Source organism: Aotus nancymaae, unplaced genomic scaffold (assembly GCF_030222135.1).
Source record: "Aotus nancymaae isolate 86718 unplaced genomic scaffold, 86718_ANA_hifiasm-v0.15.2.pri h1tg000079l, whole genome shotgun sequence".
Classification (NCBI taxonomy): domain Eukaryota; kingdom Metazoa; phylum Chordata; class Mammalia; order Primates; family Aotidae; genus Aotus; species Aotus nancymaae.
The window spans coordinates 14,657,965-14,673,293 of NW_026988494.1; positions in this window are offsets into that span (position 1 = coordinate 14,657,965).

Sequence of the window (15,329 nt, forward strand, 5' to 3'; positions counted from 1 at the left end):
TAAAAGGATCAATGCAATAAGAAGAGCTAACAATCATAATATATACACACCCAATACAGGAGCACCCAGATACATAAAGCAAGTCTTAATGACCTACAAAGAGCCTTAGACTCCCACACAATAATAGTGGGAGACTTTAACACTCCACTGTCAATATTAGGCAGATCAAGGAGACAGAAAATTAACAAGAATATCCAGGACTTGAACTCAGATCTGGACCAAGCAAACCTAATAGACATCTACAGAACTCTCCACCCCAAATCCACAGAATATACATTCTTCTCAACACATCACACCTGCTCTAAAATTGACCACATATTTGGAAGTAAATCACTCCTCAGTAAATGCAAAAGAACCAAAATGATAACAAATAGTCTCTCAGACCGCAGTGCAATCAAATTAGAACTCAGGATTAAGAAGGCAACTGAGAATTGCACAACTTCATGGACACTGAACAACTGGCTCCTGAAAGTCAACTGGATAAACAATGAAATGAAGGCAGAAATAAAGATGTTCTTCAAAACCAGTAAGAATGATGACACAATGTATGAGAATCTTTGGCACACATTTAAAGCAGTGTCTAGAGGGAAATTTATAGCAATAAATGGCCACACGAGAAGCAAGGAAAGATCTAAAATTGACACCCTATCATCAAAATGGAAAGAGCTAGAGGAGCAAGATCAAAAAAACTCAAAAGCTAGCAGAAGACAAGAAATAACTAAGATCAGAGCAGAACTGAAGGAGGTAGAGACACAAAAAACCCTTCAAAAAATCAACAAATCCAGGAGCTGTTTTTTTTCTTAAAAGATCAATAAAATAGACAGACCACTAGCCAGATTAACAAAAAAGAAAAGAGAGAAGAATCAAATAGATGCAATAAAAAAATGATAATGGGGATATCACCACCAATTGCACAGAAATAAAAACTATAATCAGAGATTACTACAAACAACTCTATGCACATAAACCAGTAAACCTGGAAGAAATAGATAAATTCCTGGACACTTGCATCCTCCCTAGCCTAAACCAGGAAAAAGTCAAAACCATGAAGATCAATAACAAAGGCTGAAGTTGAGACAGCAATTAATAGCCTACCATCTGAAAAAAAAAAAAACAAAAAAAAACAAAAACAAAAAAAAACCCAGGTCCAGATGGGTTCACAGACGAATTCTACCAGACGTACAAAGAGGAGCTGGTATCACTCCTTCGGAAACTATTCCAAACAATCCAAAAAGAGGGAATCTTTCCCAAATCATTTTATGAGACCAACATCATCCTGATACCAAAACCCAGAAGAGACTCAACAAAAAAAGAAAACTTCAGGCCAAAATCCATGATGAACATAGATGCAAAAATCTTCAATAAAATACTGGCAAACCAAATGCAACAGCACATCTAAAAGCTTATCCATCATGATCGAGTAGGCTTCATCCTGGGGATGCAAGGCTGGTTCAACATACACAAGTCTATAAATGTAATCCACCACATAAATAGAATCAAAGATAAAAACCACATGATTATCTCAATAGATGCAGAGAAAGCCTTCAACAAAATTCAAGAGGCTTTAAGCTAAAATCTCTCAATAAACTACGTATCTAATGGAATATATCTCAAAATAATAAAAGCTATTTATGACAAACCCACACCCAATGTCACACTGAATGGGCAAAAACTGGAAGCATTCCCTTTAAAAACTAGCATTAGACAAGGATGCCTCTCTAACCACTCCTATTCAATATAGTATTGGAAGTTCTAGCCAGAGCAATCAGGCAAGAAAAAGAAATAAATGATATTCAATCTGGAATGGAGGAAGTTGAACTGTCTCTTTGCAGATGACATGATGGTGTATTTTGAAGACCCCATCATCTCAGTCCAAAACCTCCTTAAGCTGATAAGCAACTTTGGTGAAGTCTCAGGATACAAAATCAGTATGCAGAAATCACAAGCATTTCTGTACACCAATAACAGACTAACAGAGAGCCAAATCATGAGCAAACTTCCATTCACAACTGCTACAAAGAGAATAAAATACCTAGGAATACAACTAACAAAGGATGTAAAGGACCTCTTCAAGGAGAACTACAAACCACTGCTCAATGAAATAAGAGAGGACACAAACAGATGGAGAAACATTCCATGCTCATGGTTAGGAAGAATCAATACGTGAAAATAGCCATACTGCCCAAAGTAATTTATACATTCAACACTATCCCCATCAAGCTACCAATGACTTTCTTCACAGAACTGGAAAAAAATCACCTTAAACTTCATATGGAACCAAAAGAGAGCCCGTATAGCCAAGACAATTCTAAGCAAAAAGAACAAAGCTGGAGGCATCATGCTACCTGACTTCAAACTATACTACAAGGCTACAGTAATCAAAACAGCATGGTACTGGTACCAAAACAGAGACAAAGACCAATGGAACAGAACAGAGGCCTCGGAGGCAATGCCACACAAACATATGGTTTGTCAAAGAACCATATGATCTTTCACAAACCCGATAAAAACATGCAATAGGAAAGGATTCCCTGTTTAACAAATGGTGTTGGGAAAACTGGCTAGCCATGTGCAGAAAGCAGAAACTGGACTCCTTCCTGACACCTACGCTAAAATTAACTCCAGATTCATTAAAGACTTAAACATAAGACCTAACACTATAAAAACCCTAGAAGAAAACCTAGGCAAAAACATTCAGGACATAGGCATAGGCAAGTACTTCATGACTAAAACACCAAAAGCATTGGCAACAGAAGCCAAAATAGACAAATGGGATTTAATTAAACTCTAGAGCTTCTGTACAGCAAAAGAAACAATCATTACAGTGAACCAGCAACCAACAGAATGGGAATAAATTTTTGCAATCTACCCATCTGACAAAGGATAATATTCAGAATCTACAAAGAACTAAAACAGATTTACAAGAAAAAAACAAACCCATTCAAAAGTGGGTGAAGGACAGAAACAGACACTTTTCAAAAGAAGACATATATGAGGTCAACAAACATGAAAAAATACACATCATCACTGGTCATTAGAGAAATGCAAATCAAAACCACATTGGGATACCATCTCATGCCAGTTAGAATGGCAATCTTTAAAATACCAGGAGACAATCGATGCTGGAGAGGATGTGGAGAAATAGATACACTTTTACACTATTGGTGGGAGTGTAAATTAGTTCAACCATTGTGGAAGACAGTGTGGTGATTCCTCAAGGACCTAGAAATAGAAATTCCATTTGACCCAGCAATCCCATTACTGCATTTACACCCAAAGGATTATAAATCGTTCTATTATAAAGACACATCCACACGTATGTTCATTGTGGCACTGTTTACAATAGCAAAGACCTGGAACCAACCCAAATGACCATCAGTGATATACTGGACAGGGAAAATGTGGCACATATACACCATGGAATACTATGTAGCCATAAAAAACAATGGGTTTGTGTCCTTTGTAGGGACATGGATGAATTTGGAAACCATCATTCTCAGCAAATTGACACAAGAACAGAAAACCAAACACAGCATGTTCTCACTGATAGGCAGGTGTTGAACAATGAGAACACATGGACACAGGGATGAGGAGCATCATAAAATGGGATCTGTTAGGGGCCTAGGGGAAGGACAGTGGGAAGTGGGGAGGTTGAGGAGGGATAATATGGGGAGAAATGCCAGATATACGTGACGGGGGATGGAGGCAGCAAGCCACATTGCCATGTATGTACCTATGCAACAATCCTGCATGATCTGCACATGTACCCCAGAACCTAAAGTACAATAAAAAAAAAAATCAGCCATAAAAAAAGAAAAAAAATGTACCCTATAAAAATAAGTACCACAAAATACAATTCTGACTGCTCATTCTATTAGAGTAATTATGAATGAGGTATGAATAAAATATTAATTCAATAAATTAATTTTCTTGAAGAACCTACTGTAAGTTAGGGATTGCAAAGTTCCCTGTGAACCTAAAGTTGTGTTTAATAAATATTTATTGAATCAGTATTGGATAAATGGAAGAACACAGCACATTAATTCATCTCCAAGCTCTTCCACTCCAGAGAAAAGTGCCAAAATACACTGTCTCTCATCTGAGACTTGAAAGATGAGTATTGAAACAAAGTTCAACAGTAGTCTGATTTATAATGGATGGTTCTTGAGGTAATGGCAGATGCAGAACACAGAGGGAGAGTGTTCATTTTCTCAGCACTGTAATTGCAAATGCTTTGCTTATTGGTGGGGTGGTCCCTGTGTCATCTATCAGGTGACATTACTGAGTATGGGCAAATGAGTGGTTACAGGGGAATCTTTAAGCCACACCCTAGGGGAGTTCTACCCCTTAGCTCTATTTGACAATTTGGAAGTAGTGGTTTTAGAGCTCCCTCAAATGATGGCAGCTAGAAAGCTCAACAAATCCTCTCAGGCTGTGGGTCATTTGTTCATCTGTTTAATATTGTGTAACTCTTTCAAATAAATAATTCCCATCAGTATGCCAGTACAGAGAGTCTTGCTCCATAGCCCAGGCACGAGTGCAGTGGCACAATCTTAGCACACTGCAACCTCCACCTCCTGGGTTCAAATGATTCTCCTGCCTCAGCCTCCTGAGTAACTGAGATTACAGGTGCACACCACTACACCCAGCTAATTTTGTATTTTTAGTAGAGATGGGGTTTAACCATGTAGACCAGTCCGGTGTCGAACTCCTGAACTCAAGTGAACCACCCATGTTGGCCTCCCAAAGTGCTGGGATTACAGGTGTGAGCCACTGTGCCCAGCTATATTTTACTGTTTCTAATTCAAAGAAAAATTGTTTAACCCTCCACTTTTCCACTCCATCCTCTACTCCTTATTATTGGTAATTTATTCAAAGAGTAATCTACACATGGTGCCTTGGTGTCTCTACTTTCTCAATGGTCATATCCTACTCCAATCTGGCTGCCAAACTCAAGCACCCATTTTGCAAAATCTAATGAGCAGGTTTTAGTTCTTATCCTACCAGACACCTCAACAGCATTTGATTCAGTTGCATGCATCCCCTTCCTTCAACTTTTCTCCTCTCTTGGCTCTTATATCACCATCCTAACCATTTTCTTCCTATAATCTGAAATGCTTCACAGTGTGTCTCTCTTTCAAGTTTCTCTTTTCATATAATCTCTTAGATATTGAATTTCTTTCAAGTATCATCTTTTTTCATTCTTTATTTTCAAACATACCTCAACAGATATCAGAAGTTCCTAGTTTTACATTTTCAGCCCCGATGAGTTCCAAGTTCATTTAGCCAAATGGCTGCTCAGCAATTAGAGATGGATCTCTCTCAGATAGCTCAGGCTTAATATGCCCAGACTGACATCTTGACATCTTTCTTTCTCATCTTAATTCACTCAAAACATGGAAAATTAAAGATCCTTTTCTTTCTCCCTTTGACTGTAACCTGTAGATTTTTACTTGATTAAAACAAGTTAATGTGAGGTAATACTATGTAAGAACTGTATCTTTTTATGATAGCCATATCTTTATAGCACCTCTATAATCAAATTCTTCTAAATCTGCTTAATCAATGAACATAAGTTTAATAGACATGTTTCTTAATTCCTCAGTGTTGCTAAACCTTCTACCTCTAATAAAATTTCAAAAGTTTTAATTGCTTTTATTTTAATGTACAGTAATACATTTTGAAAATATAAAGCCTCATTGGTTTCCTTCTGAGTTGTTTAGTGATGAAAATCTGTGTTTTGTCTTTTTACACGTTTTTATTGCAGATTAGTTTACATTTAGTTCAACACACCTCACTTTCCTTGTAAGCAACAGCTTGAATTTTATCCATTACAGTTTTGTATCTTAAGTTTGAACACCTTGCCTCTCTAATAAAGACAGAAATACAGAAATTTATCCCTTGATATTTTTTCTAGTAGACATTTTACTTACAGAGTAACATATGTTACTGATGAGAGTAGTATCACGGTACTGGTTACAGAGGCACTGGAAACTCGGTGTACGACAGCAACCACTGATTAGCTAGACTTTCTTGGTAGTCAAAGTGCAGAGTAATAAGCCTCTTTCTCTGATCTTTTCTTAGATTTTGGAACATTAGTGGATAAGTGTAGTGATAAACTGTAGTTACTTAGAAAAGCTTTAACAAGATTCAAATGTTCTTCTTCTTTTACAAAATAATCTGGTTAATAACAGAAGCTTCTGCTTTGCTTTTTTTATAGAGTAGGATAGCCGTAATTTCCTGTTGCAGGACTGGTGCCTCTAATTGATTGCAAAGGCCATTTGACTGTGTTGCCCTAAAGCTACCCTGGCGGATGTTCACCAGCATTCCAAGAAGTGAGGAGCTGGGTCTGTCTGTGTGGGCCATGCTCATGCTATTTGTTAATAAGTGATTGGCAAATTTTTGTTTCAAAATAAGTTGAGGGAAAGTCTCCTAAACACTGGTATTCAGATAAGCCTCACAAAATGAGTAAGAGTTTTATTCTTGAAAATGACAGTAAATATGAATTTTTTAATGTAAATAATTGAAAATATAATTATAGAAAGATAAAATATTGTTATAATGTGTCACAGGCTATATATTATGTGTTTACTCATATTATAATATATATTTATTATATATAAAATATATATATAGCAACACTGTAGTTGAAGTGAAAATGTTCCAGTTATTTTTAAGAGCAAATGAGATACAAAATTTAATGTGCAGTATTTTTTAATTTACAAATTATAATGTAATTTTATGTTCTGAAAATAAAACATGGACATTATAATTTGAAATTTTATAAATCAAAAATTAACTTGCATTTTCTTAGAAACAAAGTTCATTAATGTGTTGGAATATTTTCAGCCAGGCATTATTTTTCAAATTATAAAGTATTTACTATTTAATTAAGATCATAGTCCATGTATACGTTTTATTGCATTGTAAATTTCATCTTATGCTATGAACATTTTTTCCATGTCTCTAGTCTTAGATAAGACATATTAATTGACTGCCTATTATGCCACTATAGTTACTGACTTATTTAATATTCTTCTATTTTATATAGATTTTCTGGAACTTAAATATGGTAACCAGATCTTCAATAAAATTGTTTTTATATATAAATTGGTATACATATTACCAACACTTTTTCTAGGAAAGAATCTTAAAGGTGGACTTCTTACAGTATGTAACCTAGGATTCAGAAAATTAGTGTTAGTGTACATTTTAACCAGCAAAATAAGGTTTTCCTGTTTTACAGCAGCAGTTGGTGGTATAATCATTCAAAAATTATATTCACCAGTTTTATAAATGGCCTATACTATCTACTTGTGTTTTATGTTCTTTTGAGTACTAGTGAGGTGCCTCAAAGTTCACATATTTAAAGTTTGAAATTTTACTCTGTGAACTTTTAGGACTTTTGTGATTGCTCATTGTTTTAGTATTTGTGTTTTTTCAGTTTTTAATTTAAGATTTCTTTTATGTTAGCTAGAGTAACTGTTAATCACAAACGGCTTTAGGGATCACTCTTCTTGCTACCACTTAATATGTTGGTAGGGGTGTGGATTTTGGTCCTCATTTGGTCCTCAAGTGCTGCCTCTGCTTCCAGGTGGTGCCGCAGGACTGGTTGAGATACAAGTCCATCTGTCGCCATCTGGTGGTTACAAATGCAAAAGCCTAAAAAGACATCCCAAAAGGCTAATCTTAGGTGGTACGACAGTGATGTAATTTACAGAAGTAACTGGGGAAGTTGCAGTCTTATGACCTCCAGAATAATGACTGGTAATTATTTAACTATGCCTACATCTTAGTAGAATTTAGGTCCCTCTCAGCCTCCTAACTTGGTGGACTTTCATTAGCTTTACAAGGGTAGTTTAGTTTTTGGGAAAAGGGATATTACAATTTAAACTATAAACTAAACTTCTCCCAAACTTAGCTTCTTCCATGCCCAGGAATGAGTGAAGGCAGCCATTCTGTGAGGGTAGAAGCAAGATGGAATCAGCCATGTCAGATTTCTCTTACTGTCATAATTTTGCAAATGTGGTTTCAATAAGTCTGCAGAGCTTTTACTTTTTACACATATTAATTTCCAATGAATTTTTGTTGTAGTCCTAGTAAGTTTGTAATATGATATAGACTCTTTTCTTACTTGACTCAATCACAGACCTCACTCTAAAACTTTTTTTTTTTTTAAGCATTTCTGCAATCTGATTCTCTGATTCACTGAATATTCCATGTGTTTCTATTACAACTGGAAAGCACATTTTAAAGTTGACTAGATCTTAGACTTCTCCATGATATCTTGCTTAATTTTCATTTGGAAATATATAATTTCTAAACATGTGTATTGGACATTATCTGGTCAAAATTAATAGAAAAACAAAGCTTTGTGCCACTATCTGATTTATTAAGTATTCTAACCCCTGCTTTAGATATTCAAAATAATCAGGGAAACCAATGTGGAAAATAATAAGGCATGATTTTGTAAAACTGTAAGGAGGAAATATGTTTGTCCTTTACATGTTTCTTCTTCCAACCTAATGTGGAGATTGAGCAAACTATAGTAAATTCAAACAATATTCCATTACGTGTCTCATTACTAGTTATCTGTACTATTAAAAGTAATGCTCTCCAATGTTTGAAACTTTCACTGGACACCTTTTGTACATAGCTGCATGATCTGCCCCAACTTTTGTTCCAATTGTTACTGGACTATCCGGTTCATAGCAGGCTTCAACCAGAAACTGGGCAATATCTAGATTTGCCCAAAGCCATTACCATGTACCTTTTGCTTTCTCCCCTTGTGTTTTACTGATGATGACACTCATAAACATGCCTGCGGAGTTAGTTTTTATAAAGTAGGGCTATCCTTGACTAGTAGGGTACAGAAATTGATGGGTACATGAATTTACTCCTTTCTCCAGGTGGATAATTCTCAGACACACTTTATATGAGCTTGAGCATAAGAAATCTATAAAACAGACCCATCGATAAAATATCCCTATACTGTTTTTCCTTCTTCCTTTTTCCAACTTCCCAGGTCTGTCACTAGGATCCCTTTGTTCTCTTTCTCTCTCTCTCTTTATTTTTTTAAACTACCTGCACATGAGCAATTGAATCAGATTTTTCTTGGTGGGGGGCGGGTTGCTAAAACAAAGCAAATGGTATTAAATCGTTCTTTGCAGGAGCACACTTCACTCTTCTGCCTGAGGTGAAGCTGAAACTAAAGAGTAAGAATTACGACAGACATTTACAAGCATGGACTTTCCTTACCAGCCAGTGCTTCTTGTCCCCTTGTTTCCTGTTGTTTCAAACTCTCTGTGAACTTTTATCTAGCCTGAGTCCACTGGTGCATCACTTGCTGAGCTAGGGGAGAATTTTATCTATAGGTCCACAGTTGACTGTAAGGTGTAGAGAAACTGGCTATACCTTCTGTATCTTTTTAATATTTCACCTTAGATTAATGCACAATCCAGAATAAATGTTAACAGCAAATGTTTGAATGAATAGACTAATGCATTAATAAATAATTATACTCAAGCTTAGACAGTCACTCAGAGAGCCAGAAGCTAAATTAGTGTTTTCTACCAGTGAATGAGAGACCAGAAGGAAAGAAAACTTCTGAGAAGTAGAGAATAAAGAATCTTCTTCTCTACTTATTCCCTTTTTTGTTAAAGATTGCTAGGTGAGGTTTCATAGGTTTTACTTTAATTGGTTATACCTGCTTGGAATTATCACTATAAAAACATGACGGAAATATATTGTAAGAAATTAAGAAAACCACGCTGAAATATTAGAGTGGATAAAATTTTAATATTAAACTCAGGAGCTTGTATACAGCAACTACAGGGTGTAAATGGGAAAATTTTCATCTTTGTGAAACTTGTTTATTATTAGTGTTATTGTTTATAAATACTTATTCAACTCTTGGCTTGAAGAAAATAACGAAAACTAAAAGGATCAAATGCTTCCAAAAGAATGCTAGAATTCAAAGTTATGACTTTGATTTTATCTATTTTTATTATAGATATTTCTAGTGGTTCTCTTACTAAGCCTTATAGATTATATATTTATAACATAATTAAAATTATCTTTAATATTTCCCTCAATAAAGTTATTTATGAATTATTTTAAAATTATTTTAAATTAGCTGTAGTTTTTAGTGATAAGAAAGTTTGAATTCTGTTTATACTTTTTCAAATAATTTATCTTTTTTGTGTATTTGTAGTTAGCAAATACAAGGGGAAAAAGATTCCATAATCTCAATTTTAACACCATAGATTAGTGTTGCTTCTTTTTGAGTATCAAAAATAGAATTATATAGTATACTTTGTGTTTAGATTTTTTTCTCACAATATTATGTTTGTGAATTACTGAGGCATTCGGTTGTAGTTCATTCCACAATTGCAATTGCTATATAGTATCCCATTGTAAGAATACAAATTAATTTGCCCATTTTACTATAAATTAACTTGTCCATTTCACTATAAATTAACTTCTAGGTTGCTTTTCACATTGGGTTACTTTAAAAGATGTTTCTATGAACATTCTTGCATATATGTTTTAGTGTGTTCCCACTAAAGATGCATATTAATATTCACATTTTAAGGTGATTATGAAAGAGTAAATTGAAGGATAATAGGCATGCATACTTTCAGGTTTATGAGATAATAATCTGTCTTCCAAAATGTTTATACCAATTTATACTCACACTAGCAGGGAAATTACTTTTTTAGGTACTAGTTCTTACTAATTTGGTGTTTCCTGCCTTTTTCATTTTAGTCACTCTGTATTTATGTGGTTTTTATTCACATTTTCCTGATGACTAATAAATTTTAGCATCATTTAATATGTTTTTTTTGGCTTTTGGTTATCATCATTTGTAAAATACTTTTTGAGTTTTTGTCCCTTTTTCTACTGGGTTGACACTTTATCTTTTGCATTTATAGGAGATTTTTCTATATTCTGTATGAGTCCTTTCTCAAATATAGATAGTAAATATCTTCTTTTAAGATGGTAGTTGGCTTTTATCTCTCTTAACTCTCTTTAAGTTTATCCCTTTTGAAGAAATCTTTGCTTTTACCAAGGTCTTAAGGGTATTATGTTATCCTCCAAAAGCTTTTTCACTTTAATGTGAGATCTACAACATTGCTAGAACTGACTTTTGTGTATTGTATCATAAGAGGTTTGATTTGGTCTTTTCTATGTAGTTACCTAATTAACCTCGCACCACTTACTGAAAAGACATTTGCATCCCAACAACATTGCAGTGTAAGCTGTGCCAAAAATCAAATGACCCTCTACACATGGTTCTTTTTCTGGGCTCTTGTTTTATCAGCCTGTCTGTCGTACTTGTTAAAATGTCATGCTAACCATATGTTTTCAAAGTATTACTAGCTAATATCTCCAAGAACCCATTTATAATGCAATTCATTTTTCATAATAATAAATGTAAATTTATATTTCAGGATAATCAAACATTTAATTTTTTTGCAACTTCTCATACTCAATTAGGTCATCATTATTGCCTCATAATATGCCTGATGAAGAGTTCACACTCTATCATGTGATGGCTAAACTATTTCCTCATTTTCTCTTGTTCTTAATTATCTTCAATATGTGGCTTGTCTTGGTAAAATTTTAGAACATTTGACCATTCAATGCACTTAACTCTAAGTAACAGAAACTATAGTTCTGCTTATCTAGAAATGTTATGTTACTTTTTTTTTTCGAGATAGAGTTTTGCTCTTGTTGCCCAGGTGGGAATGCAATGCCTTGATCTTGACTCACTGCAACCTCTGCCTCCCAGTTTCAAGTGATTCCCCTGCCTCAGCCTTGCAAGTAGCTGAGATTACAGGCAACTGCCACCATGCCTGGCTAATTTTTTATTTTTTGTAGAGATGGGGTTTTGTCATGTTGGCTAGCCTGGTCTCGAACTTTTGACCTCAGGTGATTCGCCCACCTCGGCTTCCCAAAGCACTGGGATTACAAGCCTGAGCCACTGCACAGGCAGTCATGTTAATTTTATATGCTGAAAGGGAAATTATGCCATTGCCAACCCTCTTGCATTAAGAATCTTAGGTTTTTATCTCAGGATAACTCCTGACACAGCATAGGATTCAAGGAGCAATGGAGATAGCCAATTTTGATCTGCATAAAAAAATACCAACAGAAATTTGATCTGTTTTTAAAATTAGATTTTTAATGAAACAAATGCAACTTTGATTTATAGTTACAATGGGGTAACAGAGACTGAATTTACCCTCTTGCCTGAAACAACTATATAACTTGATAAAATATATGAAAATGATTTTCAAACAGCTGACACAAGGCAGCACAAGACAGTGATTCCTCAGAGGGGAACCTAGAGGATGTTTGCCTCTGCTTATTGTCTTAAAAGGATTTTCAGACTGAAGTGCAGGGAGAAGCATGGATGGTTTAACTTCAAGTGGAGACTATCCTGGAACGCAAATAATTCAGCAGACAGTGGGAGAAACTGGGCTGTGGTGGGGAGGGCAGACAGTTGTTAATTCTGTGTATTCTTTGTTCTGTTTTCAAATGCTGTGGCTGAGAATGGGTCTTTAACATCAGGTCTTTGACCCACTAATAATTCCCATCTTTAGAAATGTCCTGGCTGGGTGTGGTGGCTCATGCCTAGAATCCCAACAATTTGGGAGGCTGAGGCAGGCAGATCACTTGAGGTCAGGAGATTGAGACCAGCCTGGCCAACATGGTGAAACCCCATCTCTACCAAAAATACAAAAATTAGCTGCGTGTTGTTGTGGGTGCCTGTAATTCTAGCTACTTGGGAGGCTGAGGCAGGAGAATCACTTGAACCCTGGAGGCGGAGTTTGCAGTGAGCTGGGATAGTGACACTGCACTCCAGCCTGGGCAGCAGAGTAAGACTCTGTCTCAAAAAAGAAAATAAAAATCTTTAACCTAGAATTGAACAATTTTGCCCTCACCCTTTAAAAATAGTACCCTTCTTTTTGTGTGTGCTTCTAAAGTGTTGAAAATATTTCTTTAAACAAAAATCTAGAGAAACCTTTTAGAAATTTAATAAACATGTTATTTAGGCCAAAGTATACCTAAATGTAGTTATTAGACTAGAGTGTCTGTTGCCTGTTTGATTGATTCTGCATGAAAACCATTAGTGTGTTGGTCTAAATATGAAGAATCAAATAAAAGTGAATAATACCACAATCATATTTTAAGTTCATAGAAAATGACAGTCCTGTAAAGAATTGTGTATTTTATATGCATTCCCTTCCCATTATCATTAAGAACAAATAGTTGGTGATTGAAAAAATGGATCTGAAAGAATGAACTGAGCTGAGGGGGGAGAAGAATCTCGATTTTCTTCTTCATACTTTTATTAAAATGGAAATTTGCAGCATGATTTACTCTGTTATTTTCTCAATTGAGTCAAAATTGGTATTCAATAATTTTTTAGCTTTAAGAAAATATAGTGTATGTTAAGAATAAATGAGTAAATCTAAGCAAATCAATATGTTTCTCACATTAAATGAGGCCAGGCAATCGATCCACATTTCCCGCCTATAGAACGTTGAACTTCAACTGAGAAGAAATCAAGATCAGGGACTATTTTAGGTTACACTAATGTAGAGGAAATGAAAAGATAAGTCTCACTAAGTTTAATAGAAGACACAAAAGCATTTAAAATAACAAGGGCTTATTTTCAATGACAATTGAGAACCACTTTTCCAGTAAGTTTGATCTTAGTAATTAATTTTTCTTTTTTCAACACAGACAGGGTCTTGCTATGTTGCCAGGCTGGTCTCGAACTCCTGGTCTTAAGCAAGCCTCCTGTCTTGGTTGATCTTGGTAATTCTGACTGAAAACTCTGGCAGCAGTGGCCTTTGGAACACTGGAGGAAGGCCTAGCTACTTGCCCAGTATATGGGAGTCCATGTTTATTTATTTATTTATATATATATATATATATATATATATATTGCATTTTAGGTTTTGGGGTACATGTGAAGAACATGCAAGATTGTTGCATAGATATATACATGGCAATGTGGTTTGCTGCCTTCCTCCCCATCACCTTTATCTGGCATTTCTCCCCATGTTATCCCTTCAAAAGTGGGAGTCCATGTTTTGATGCTTGTCAACCTATGAAATGGTCAAACAAAATTGAACAAAGGAGTGAGGTGATGGTAAGAGAGTCTGGTCCTGATCACTGGGCTGGTCACTGTGGAACACCTTGGTAAGTAGAAGAGAATCATCATCTTTTTACCTCACTCTCTAACATTTTCTGCTGGTCATCATACAACCAGGTCTAAAGTGAAAATACTCATGGACTGAATCTGTGGTTTCTCCTAATTAAGAGGCATTGACTAGGAGAACAGATGGTAGCTATCGGATTAATACTGGTTGAATTTAAGCATCAAGAGTATGCAGTAAGTTCAGACCTCTTGTCTCTCTCTTTGTCTTAATTAGTATCACTGAGGAAAAGAATTATACCCAACCCTTCTACACACTAATCAAGAAAACTTTTATTAATTTACCTTCAAGATTGTTCATTGTAATCCAGATATATTTGCTAAGGCAGACGCTGAAATAAGACAAGTGCATCATAAAATATACCCCACGATCCATCATTCTCTTATAATGTTGGTAATATTTTTAAGTTTTTCACATCTGATGTGGTATTTTGAAGCATCCTGTTAGGAAAAAAAGTTTCTATTTTAAAGCCTTAACCTCTTGAGGGTTAAGTTTAAAGTCTGAATAAGAATTTGAAACAAAACCGAGACACTCTATTTATAAGCATGTTTCCTCATCTTTAAAACAGAGATATTAACGATGGCCATACTGCCCAAAGTAATCTATAGATTCAATGCTATCCCCATCAAGCTACCAATGACTTTCTTCACAGAACTGGAAAAAATCACCTTAAACTTCATATGGAACCAAAAGAGAGCCCACATAGCCAAGTCAATTCTAATCAAAAAGAACAAAGCTAGAGGCATCACACTACCTGACTTCAAACTATACTACAAGGCTACAGTAATCAAAACAGCATGGTACTGGTACCAAACAGAGATATAGACCAAGGGAACAGAACAGAGGCCTCAGAGGCAATGCCACACATCCACAACCATCTGATTTTTGACAAACCTCACAAAAACAAGCAATGGGAAAAGGATTCCCTGTTTAATAAATGATGTTGGGAAAACTGGCTAGCCATGTGCAGAAAGTAGAAACTAGACCCCTTCCTGACACCCTACACTAAAATTAACTCCAGATGGATTAAAGACTTAAACATACAATCTAACACCATAAAACCCTAGAAGAAAATCTAGGCGAAACCATCCAGGA